The sequence below is a fragment of the Delphinus delphis genome, chromosome 6 (genome assembly GCF_949987515.2).
Source record: "Delphinus delphis chromosome 6, mDelDel1.2, whole genome shotgun sequence".
NCBI classification, from domain to species: domain Eukaryota; kingdom Metazoa; phylum Chordata; class Mammalia; order Artiodactyla; family Delphinidae; genus Delphinus; species Delphinus delphis.
Window position 1 is genome coordinate 89,417,026 of NC_082688.1, and position 12,166 is coordinate 89,429,191.

Below are 12,166 nucleotides of genomic sequence, written 5' to 3' on the forward strand. Positions count from 1 at the left end.
GACATGAATTCCATAAAGTTGAATAAGGCATAATATGACATTAAAATAGAATCATATGCAGTCATATGTTGCAGAAGAATTTTTATGACATGGAAAGTTGTGTTTGTAACATAATTAAGCAACAAAATAAGTAGAATGATTCTGTTGTGTAAAGAACATGTCTTTATAAAAAAGCATAGAAAAGGTATGAAAGGCTAGAGGTCTGGGGTAATCTGGATTATAAATGGGCATGTATCCACACACCTCCCCTTCAAATGTGAGTGGAGGACACTCTCCCACCATGTTCATCTTGGGCTTGGCCAAATGGCTTGCTCTGGCAGCAGCATCAGTAGCCGATCCCAATCCTAAACCTTCAGAGGACTTGCATGCTCTTCTTGCCAATCTGGGAGCTCCGGACTCCCAACAGGAGAGGAGCATGCCGAGGAGCATGTCCCAGGAGAATGGGAGACATGTGGAGCACACCTGGACCACACCTGAAGCTGAGGCTGAGCCCCATCCAACCCACAGGTGCAAGAGCAAGACGTACACCCTCACCCTCCTACACCTCCTAGTATTCCCGATGGCTGTGACTGATGATACAACATCAAACTAGGAAAAGCTGTTATTCCTGCATGATAGAATCATTTTCTTTTTTTTCTCTTACCTTCATTTTCTAAATTTTCTGAAATGAACATAATATTATATTATTATATTAACTAATTATATATTTTATTCAATATATTCATTATATAATATATTACATTTTGTTATTTAATTATATTATTTATATACATTTTTATTGTTTATTTAAATGTTTTTATTATTTTATATAAAGAGTGTGTGCATGTGTGTGTATGTGTAAAACAAGGTTTTGGGACGTTTAAAAAGAAAACCTTGCCCTTAAGGCCACCCTGTCTCTCTGTTCCCTGCCTCCTGCAAATGCACGGTAACCAGCGATAATCACAATGAACATTTTGATATCCTGTCTTTTCTCTGAAGTTACATTGTAAACACTCTTTTTGTTACTATATGTCCTTCATGAGTAACATTTACAGTGATGACAGAATATCCCACCAAGTGAATGTAACAGCATTCTCATGTGTTTTACCTGCTGGAAATTTAAGTTACAGGCATAACTTGTTTTTACAGTGCTTTGCTTTATTGCACTTTGTAGATACTGTATTTTTCACAAATTGAAGGTTTGTGGCAACCCTGCATCAGATGATCGTTAGCATTTTTTAGCAATAAAGTATTTTAAAATTAAGGTATGCGCATTGTTTTTTTAGACATAATGCTATTGCACACTTAATAGACTACAGTATAGTATAAACATAGCTTTAATTTGCTCTGGGACACCAAAAAATTTGTGTGACTCACCCATTGAGATGTTCATTTTATTGCAGTGGTCTGGAACCAAAGCTGCAATATCTCCAAGGAGGTCTGTATTTCAGAATTGTCGTTTAGTGAATGTGTGACCATGAATATATTCATGCATGTGCATTGTGTTTTTCCCTTTGCTTCCCAAAGATAAAATCACAGACTTGAGACACACAGGAGGGGATGCATATTTTACTCCCTCTTGATATGTATTTAAAAGTTTGCCTTCCAGAAGAAATCAGCCAATGTACCTCTCCACCAGCTGTACTTACAGGTGTGCCGGCCTGCAGAAGACACCACAGATCACCCACTGCATGTCCCTCAGGAAATAAGACCTGATTTGATTCTAGAGTGTGGGGGGCAATTTGCCCATCCCACCCTGTATCTATGGGTAGCTAATGAGATGTAAGCAGAATTACTGAGTGAGTCATCTGGAAAGCTCCTTAAGAGGGGATAACTGGAAATGAGCCCTTTTTGCCCCCATGCCTGCTTTTTGTTGTGATGGTTGGATCTCCAGCAGCCATCTTGGGCCATGAGGCTATTTTGAGGATGGAAGCTCCACACTATGCAAGGCAGAAAAGAAAGATTCCCCCTACTCCCTCCTGCTGAGCTGACGTTGCACTGTTGCATATCCCAGCTACTCTGTGGGTTTTGTGAAACTGTGTGAAGTCTCTATCTCATTGTATTATATGCAGGCAAGACTGAACTCTCCTACAGATGTCTGGAGTAAGCTATGGTGTAGTTTTTTGGGGGGCACATAATAAGCACGTTACAGCAGAAAAAATAATAATAATAATACTGTGGAGGAGCCATGCCAGCCTTAGATTTCCTGTCTCCAGGCTTGTTTCAAGGTGCGAGTAAAATAAATCCAGTATTAGTTAGGTCTTTGAATTGTAGACCTCTATTACTAGTAACTGAGCTACTTCTTAACCTCTCCAGAACATTACTAGCATTGGCTTTAGCACATTACATTTTTTAAAATTATGTATAGGTGTCAAATAAGACTTAATTGTTGCTTAATTGTGCATTTTTGGAGGAACATTACAGGCAGAAGGAGTAGCACAAGCAAAGCTGTGCTAATTGGGAATGACAGCCGTTTTCAAAAACACAACAGTCACTTCCTGGGGCACGACACCGTCAGATTTCATCTTACTGAGAGGGTTTCAGGTAAGACATAAATGCACGTCACTCCCATCATGGAGAACCATTGAGGCAGAGCATCCCTATGGAAACTCAACCTGTGTTTTCACGTTTCCAGTCTCTCTCTCCTCTCTTGCTCCCTCTCCCCCTTTTTCCCTCTCTCTCTAACAGTTTTAGCAGGAGAGGGATCAGCGAGTCCCCCGCCCAGGACAGGGTGAGTAACTCACATAAAAAGGGACAGGTTGCACAGCTTGGAGAAAGAGCTGGAAAACTGACACCCTCAGAGCAGGACAGCCCAGCCCTGCTGGCACTCTGTGAAAGGCTATTTCTCTCCTCCCTGCATTCAGACAGAGACACACCATCCAGCCCAATAAATGTCCCTTTGTGCTGGATGGGTTTCCATCAACTTATGAGATGTCTTTAATGAGAGCTGGTTGTACTCTGCCCGGCCTCTGCCCAGCAACAGGCCTGCCAGCCCGGACACCATAAGAGCTAGCAACAGGAGATGGACGTTGTGGGGAGACACCCCGGAGTTTTTAGCATCTGCACAGTGCAGACAACATCCACGGGCTAGACAGGCAGCTGGCCCCATGGAGAGGCCAGTGGGTCACATGCAGGGCCTGGCTCTTGGACCTGCCTTGAATATTCAGCTGGAGGCCCCAGTGGTCTGGTGGTTCAGCCCCCAAGCAGTGGTGGCCCCAGAACCAGCCCCTGGGGTCAGCCAGCTCCCATCCCACTCCATGTCAGACCAGGAGGACACACCTGCTTCCTACCTGCTCCTGAAGGGACAAGGGTCCTTTCCTTGGGCAAGCCAATTCACCCCTCAAACCTCCACACCCTCTCCCTTAGATGGGAGGTAGCAGTTGGGGAACTGAAGTGGAATATCTCAGCTTCCAAATTCTTCTCATCAGCCTTAGCTGAAAGCAAGGAAAGAACCGGGGGTTAGCCAACCAAACAGGATTCAAGAGAGACTTGAAAGAAGAGGCTGTGGGGACCAACATTTTCAGACCGAGAAGCACAGCCCAGGCATTACAGCAGGCAAGCAGCGGCCAGAGGGTAACGGGCACCATCCCGCTCCCTCACCTCGTTGCCCTACAGTTGTTCTTAGCAAACAAGGTCCTCTGGGAACCCCTGCTTTTTGACAACATAGGCTTTACCAGGATGAAGGCAGCCTTGCTATCCGTTGGACCAAATCTGCTCATCAGCTGTGAGAAATGACCGATGACAGGACATCACCTGGTCATCGGGAACCCAGCCAGCATGAAAACTGTGTCGGCTGACCCTGGAACCTATACAGGATCCCTCTTTAGGACTCTTTTCTTCACGGATTTATGCAAGTAAAATAACTAAAAATGGTGTCTTTGCAGTATAGTCATTTCTAACATGCTACACTGAGGAGTCACTTTTTCCACAGCAGAAGACACATGCCCCATGCTGAGGGGCAATTAGTGAGTGCATCTGTGCAAAGGTGCCAGGACCATGGCGGGTGCTCATAAGTGGGGTCTTTTCCCCTCTGCACCCCTCAGTCAAATCCACTTGACTCAAATTCCAACGTTGGGGCTCCGAGTGGGGTCCCCAAAGCAGCCACACCAGCCTCCCTGGGACCTGGGTAGAAATGCAGGGCATGGGCGGCAAGTAATATCCCTCAGCAGTTCTGATGCTGGCCTAACCAGGATCAGAACAAGGATACCCCTTTGGATGGCACTGCATGATGTCCGGCAGGCACAGGGGCCAACCACTGTCCCCTCCCCACCTCAGAGCAGGAGAGATCTACGCCTGGGCTCAAAGCCCCCACCCTGTTGTGGCTCCTAGGGCGTTTGCAGGGGTCTCCCTAAGGAAAGTGAAGCCATGGGTCAGCCTGAGATCTGAGGTGGGCCACGCTTCTCCAGGGTAGACAGGAAAGGGTCTGAGATGGCTGAGTGCTCCTGCAGGACTCACCCCAGCCTCGCGGTAGCTCCCAACACCCGTCTGGGGTAGGTGGGGTGGACTCAGGAGACCCGGGTTCAAATCTCAGCTCTTAGAGCCTTAGTTTCCCCACATGCCGAATGGGTTCATAGTGAGACAGTGCACACCAAAGCCCCATACCAGGGTCCCTTAGCAACGCCTGCTAGTTCTATCCTTGGCTTCTCAGTGGCAGTGTCTCCACTTGTCCACAACCTGTGGGAAGCCGTGGGTGCTAAAGGAGACAGCCCCCAGCCTGAGCCTCAAGAGCCTCAGTGGGGGTGGGGGTCGTGGAAGGTGGTGGGAAAGACCTGGGGATGCAGAAAGCATGCCCTCAGGGGCATCTGGAGGTTTCCTGGAGGAGGCAGCCCCTAGACTTGGATAATGAGGAGACTGACCCTGGGCCGGGAAAGGCAGGAAGGCGGGGGGCTTCGGGCTGGGTATGAGCGGGCCCCACCAGTCCCTCAGCAACTTTCCTCTGAGCGCCTGTGTGGAGGTTTCAGACCCAGTTTACTACGGAGGAGCCATCGCCTGTCCACAGGACCTCCTCGTGGCCTGAGTCTGGGCCTTTTGCCCAGCTGGCTCCCTGGACAGGCCAAGGCTAGCAATCGACCTTCGGGAGAGGAAGGGGGGTACTTAGACTAGACCTGACCTGCCAGCAGACACCTCTTTGCCAAACCACAAGCCACCTACCCCAGCAGAGCTCCAGACACCTGTCCTCACTCCCACGCTTACCCGTGGCCCAGTGGCTTCGTGGTCTGAGTCAACGGTCAATGTCAGAGCCAAGAATATAGAGCCCCATCATTAGTGGTTTGCAAAGCACGGGCTTGGCCGAGCCAGCCAGGCTGAGGGACTCCTGGAGACTGGACAAAGCGCACATGGCCAGGGCATGCCCCGGGCAGCTACCAGGTGCGGGCTGAGGGTTAGCAGTACCTGGGGTTTTGCGTCTGTGGTTGCGGGGGAGGGGGCAGTCAACACACAAACAGCAAGCATGGTGCTTTCAGGAGCTGACCCAGGGCACGGGGTAAGGGAGGCCAGGGGCTACTGCAGACAGGTGGTCTACAATCAGAGGTTATGAAGAAGCTGGCCACATGGAGACCTGGGGGTAGGATCTTCAGGTTGGGAATACGGGGCGTGCAAAAGCCCTGAAGTAGAGATGAGTCCAAGGAACACACAGAAGGGCAATGGGCAGGGTGAGGAGGGGGGAGGATGTAGGGGTTTCAGTTGTACAGGTTCCAGGAGTGAGGATTTTCATCAGAAGACTTCAGAGGGACTTAAGCTGGTCAGTGATATAATCTGATTTACTTTTTCAAAATAGGATTGTGGGGAGGGATGAGTGTTTTAATCTGTTATATGTCCTGTGTTTATAGAAAAAAATACCTATTTATCAATGAAAAATATAACATATAAAAACTAGGACTGAGATCAGCTGTATCAGGAAAAAGAACAAAATTACAGTACCCTAAAACAAGATAGTTTGTTTTGTTTTGTTTTTTCACATTTAAGAAGTATTGAAAGGACAGCCTCTTCAATAAGTGGTGCTGGGAAAACTGGACAGGTACATGTAAAAGTATGAGATTAGAACACTCCCTAACACCATACACAAAAATAAGCTCAAAATGGATTAAAGACCTAAATGTAAGGCCAGAAACTATCAAACTCTTAGAGGAAAACATAGGCAGAACACCCTATGACATAAATCACAGCAAGATCCTTTTTGACCCACCTCCTAGAGAAATGGAAATAAAAACAAAAATAAACAAATGGGACCTAATGAAACTTCAAAGCTTTTGCACAGCAAAGGAAACCATAAACAAGACCAAAAGACAACCCTCAGAATGAGAGAAAATATTTGCAAATGAAGCAACTGACAAAGGATTAATCTCCAGAATTTACAAGCAGCTCATGCAGCTCAATAACAAAAAAACAAACAACCCAATCCAAAAATGGGCAGAAGACCTAAATAGACATTTCTCCAAAGAAGATATACAGACTGCCAACAAACACATGAAAGAATGCTCAACATCACTAATCATTAGAGAAATGCAAATCAAAACTACAGTGAGATATCATCTCACACCGGTAAGAATGGCCATCATCAAAAAATGTAGAAACAATAAATGCTGGAGAGGGTGTGGAGAAAAGGAACACTCTTGTACTGCTGGTGGGAATATGAATTGGTACAGCCACTATGGAGAACAGTATGGAGGTTCCTTAAAAAACTACTAATAGAACTACCATAGGACCCAGCAATCCCACTACTGGGCATATACCCTGAGAAAACCATAATTCAAAAAGAGTCGTGTACCAAAATGTTCATTGCAGCTCTGTTTACAATAGCCCAGAGATGGAAACAACCTACGTGCCCATCATCGGATGAATGGATAAAGAAGATGTGGCACATATATACAATGGAATATTACTCAGCCATAAAAAGAAACGAAATTGAGTTATTTGTAGTGAGGTGGATGGACCTAGAGTCTGTCATACAGAGTGAAGTAAGTCAGAAAGAGAAAGACACATACCATATGCTAACACATATATATGGAATCTAAGAAAAAAAAATTTCATGAAGAACCTAGGGGTAAGACAGGAATAAAGACACAAACCTACTAGAGAATGGACTTGAGGATACGGGGAGGCGGAAGGGTAAGCTGTGACAAAGTGAGAGAGTGGCATGGACATATATACACTTCCAAATGTAAAATAGATAGCTAGTGGGAAGCAGCCGTATAGCACAGGGAGATCAACTCGGTGCTTTATGACCACCTAGAGGGGTGGGATAGGGAGGGTGGGAAGGAGGAAGACGCAAGAGGGAAGAGATATGGGAACATATGTATATGTATAACTGATTCACTTTGTTATAAAGCAGAAACTAACACACCATTGTAAAGCAATTATACTCCAATAAAGATGTAAAAAAAAAAAAAGAAGTATTGAGGTAGGCAGCCTAGGGAAGGCCTGTGATCCAAGCATTGGGGACACAGGCTCCTTCTGTCTTTGGCTCTGCTGTGTGAGACTACCATGCCCAAAGTCTCATGGTCCAATATAGCTGCTGGAGCTCCAGCCATTACAGCCACATTCCAGCCAATGCGAAGGCAGAAATAATAAAAAATGGCATACGCCCTCTGTTTAAGGTCCTTTCCCTAATGTTGCACACCGCTTCCATTGCCAGAATGTAGCCACACGGCTACCCTTCGATGCAGGAGAGGCTAAGAAATGCAGGAGAGACCCCTATTCTGGGAAGCCATTTGCTGACCTAAAAAGCAGGAGCCTGTGACTAAGAGAGAAGGGAAGAACCAATAGTAGGGATGACCACTCTCCCTGCCACCTTTGCCCTGCTCCTGGGGACAAGGACTTTGCTGGGCATAGATACCCATAGATGGCAAGTGGAGTCAGCCCCTTGGGGACTGGGAAGAGACCAATGCAGAGACAGGCAGGACAGATGGGTGGATCGGGGCTCCACAGAGGAAGCTGCATCTCACTGTTCTCTCTCCACAGTACTGGGTGGGCACCTCCAAGCCAGCTGACCTGCCTCTCACTCGCTCTGTCGATAGCTACATGACAGTCCAGAACATGATGGGCACAACTCAGCGACAACCTCATGGGGGGAACTCACTTTGTTTTGGGGTTGAGGGCCTTACTGTGTGACTTTGGGCATGTCACGTCTCACTAGAGGATCAAGTGAGGTGGTGCATATGCCTGCCTGGGTGCCCATCTCATGTTACTAGTCCATTACCATGCTTGGCCCAGGCATGTCTGCATGACCTTGGCCAGTGTCTCCCCATCCCTGTCTTTAAAACGGGGGTGATGACAAAGAACCTCCTCACAGGCCTGGCCTCCTTCCTCTGTCCTTCTGGAAATGGGGTGGCAGCCCTGCCCTGCCTCCCGGCTCTGTGCACTGAACTGGTGGGAGCAGCGGTGCCTGGAAGTGCCTGACAGAAATGCAGAATCCTAGGCCCACCCCACTGCCATGAGATGGTTCCCCTCAGGTGGGTGGCGGGCAGGTGGGCCACCAGCTCCCAGGGAGTGCCCATTGCCCCAGGCTGTTCTCCTCCTCCCGCTCCCTGGTGGTGGGCATGTGTGGGCCAGCCTGGGCCCTGGCAGAGACAGGAACTATAGCTGCAAAGCCAGCCTCCCGGGGTAGGGTTGAGCACAGGCCTGCTTCACTCAGCCTGGGGCACCTCAGACATGCCACACCACGTTTCCAACCTTGGTCTCTCTCTCTCTCTGTAAAATGGAAATGCCATCTCTGTCTCCTTGCCTCTCACGAATGGAAAAGGGCCAGGGATTCAGCCACTTTCAAAGGTTCCCATTCATGTGGTCTATCTGAATGCACATCTTCCCAGATCCCAGATGACATAGTCATGATCTCCCCACAGTAATTCAGGGGCACAGGCAATGTTCATCCCCCTCCTGGTGGTGTGTTGGGTGAAGTGGGGCCCAGGCCCTTCTAGCCATGAGACTCCCATCCCTCCTGATGAGGAGTGAAGTGGGTCAGGCATCCTGGTCTCTGTCTCATCCAGGGCATGAAGCCACTGCCCTAAGAGCCACCAGACTCTGGGGCCTGTTCTGGGTGATGTGGCCCTTGGCTATCACTGGCCAGCAGGATTTCAGCACCTGCTCAAGGTGGCAGCATGAGGAGGGGCTTAGGTCAAGGCCACCACCACCCTCACTGCCGGGAGCTGGTCTGGGCTTCACCTGGGCTGGGTCAATTCATCTTCACAGCATCCCCATTTTACAGACAGTAAATGTATCCCCAGTCACACAGCTCAGAAGGGGCAGGTGAACTCAGCATCATGCTGCGTGTGTGCGTCTGCACATGTACGTTGGCTGCACATGCAGCCTCTCTATCACGTGTGTCTCTCTGCTGGAGCATAGCTGCTGGCCCTGTCCCTCCCCAGCCCACCCCGTCTCCTGGGACATTACCCAGTGGTCACTTCCCCATGGACCCAAGCCTCGTGGTCAGCATCTGGGAACCGGCCTTGGACAGTCATGCTGGTCTCTCCAGCATTAGAATTTGAAACCAGGTAGATGTGGGGACACACAGTAGGCACTGCCCCTTTCAGTCTGTCCTGGGAACAATCTGGTAAACAGACACAGCATAGGCAAATGAAAATGACAAAGCAGACAAGGGAAGTCCCTCCCTGAGGACAGGCACGCCTGGAGAATGAGACCCTGCCCAGGGCTGACCAAGCCCCCCACAGGTCTACCCTGGGAAGGTGAAATGCCTGCCTGGGTCCCTGGTGGTCAGTACAGAGCACAGTTACAAACCCAGGTCTAAACGCCCAATTATTCCACCACGATCTTTCCTGGCTTCCGCCTTTTGGACAGAGGGAATAATGAACCTCAGCACAGAGCTGCCATGTGGCCCACATGAGAGACCCCTATGACACCCACAGAAACCCTTTCACTCAGCAAACAGGCAGGAACAAAGCCCTCTCCTCCCACCTCTCTTCACCTGCCCCATCCCCACACCTGGGGCCTCCCCTGCAACCTCAGAGCCCTCTCCTGGCTGCCCTCTCCCTGGCCCCTCCAGGAGCCAGCACTGCCCCTAGGGCAGAGAGGCTAGTGCTTTTGTATGAATAATACCAACTTAAAAACTCTGGATTTCCAGCTGCTCATGAATAGTTAGTTAGCTGTGGGTTATGTGAGAATAACAGTAACTACTACTTGTAATGGCCACCATGCCCAGGCCTGATCAGACCCCCAGGCACTGCTGCGTCCCCACTCATGGTGGCTTTGTGAACTAGGACTGAGGCAGTAGCCACCTCTGTGAGCCTCAGTTTCCTTAGCTATGAAGTGGGCCAACAGCAGTTCCTCCTTCACAGGACGGCTGTGTGTGGGCAGAACTGATGTCCCATTGGGATGCATTGGGCCCTCAGCGGTGCTGCGACTGGGCAGGCCCTGCTCACACCTGCACAAAAGGGAGGGCTATTGGTCTGAACTGTGGGCTGCAGGACTTCAGGGCTAAGGTCAGGACAAGCTCCCAGGGCAGCCCATACAGACCCTAGACACTAGGCCCCCACCATGGGCAGAGCACTGAAGAACCAAATCCAAACACCTCATTGAACAGAGAAGGAAACCAGCCACATCATACAGCGGGCGAGCGCCCGGCTGGGTTCAGCCAGTGCTGTGGGCACCCCACAGCCCCCAGCCTGTCCCCCACCACAAATGGTTTGGACATGCCAGCAGGTCAGGAGGAGGACCTGGTGCAGGGTTTAGCGGAAGATTCCTTTTTCTGATAAATCTCCAGGGTGACTTGCATTTTCCATGCCTTCTATTTCACTTTCAAAACTCCCTCTAGCAGCGGGGGTGAGGCTCTGGGCAGGGGGAAACAAGGAGGGTCCAGTGTGGAGGGCAATCACAGGTTAGACAGGCACTAGGTTACAACGCCCATGGGTACCCACCTGCTGGCTGGGTAGACTAGCCGGGAGAGCATCCAGTCCACTCTTACAGGACTGCACAATCTCCCCAGTTCTGAGCGTGGCCCTCCTGGGTCTCTTCCCAGCTGTGCCTCAGTTTCCTCCCATCATGTGAGGGGGTAACACCTGCTTCCCAGGGCTGTAAGACAAAAAGTGATGCACCTGGCCCCACGCAGGGCTGTCCCATGCCACCTCCCATCTGCCCCAGAAGTCCTGTTCCAGCCCACAGCACCTAGAACAGGGCATGGCATACAGCAGGCACTCTGTGGTTACAGGATGAATGAATGAACCTCCACCTCCAGGCCAATGTAACTCACTATCTCCTGACCTTGGGCACCGCTGCTTACCCTCTCTGGTCTTTGGTTTATGTGGAGGGAGAAGGTCATGCCCACATGGCCTTGGTCTCCCTCGCAGGCAGGGAAGCTGACGCACAGAGGTCAAGCCGCCTGCCTGAGCCACTCTGCTGAAGACATCAGCAGACACCGTGACAGACGGCGGAAAAAGGGCAGGGGTGGGGAGGGGGAGGGCGGCTCGACTAGGAGTGAAAAGCAGGTGGGCCTGGGAGCCGGGTCAGGGTCAGAACAGGAGAACACAGAGGCCTGTACTTTCGCATACCTGCCAGGGGAGATAATGCCTGGCCCCTTCGTACCTGCCTGGCTTCTGGGAGAGGCCCGCGTCCTGGCCGACAGAGCCAAGGGCTAGAGGAACCAACACGCTCAGGCCACCCCCGACGGCTGGCACGGGCACACACAGGGTGCCACCCCAAACAAGGGGGCCCTGCCTGAAGACACAGAGGCTGCTTCATGAGGGGCAACGGCGGGCACTGGCACACAAAGCGGGCCCAACCTGTGGTGATCCGCTCTCTGCCTCCCCCTTCCCTCCCCTCGTGAGTGCGTGGGAGGCCTTCATGCCCCCATTTCCTAGACGAGAAGGCCGAGGCTCAGAGGGTGTGAGACCCACACGACTCGTTGACTCAGGTTCCGGGTGTGGGGCGGACGATGTGTTGGCGAGACCTGCAGTGGGGCCCCCGGGGTGAGCCTCACCCCGTTAAAAAAAAAAAAAAAACAAAACCCACACCCGCGGGAGCGCCCTTTCGCCTTCACAGCGCGTTCGGCAGTTAGCGAAGCGGCCGGGGAAAGGCCGGTTCTTGTCCTCGTTTTATGGATTAAAAGTGTCCACGACAGGAGCACAGAGGGCGACGTACTTTACCACGAACACGCGAGGTCCGGGGCCTAAGAGTGCCGAAACGCAGCGCGGGATTCCGCGGCCCTTGCCGCCCACGCTGGAAAGGAGAGCGGCAGTCT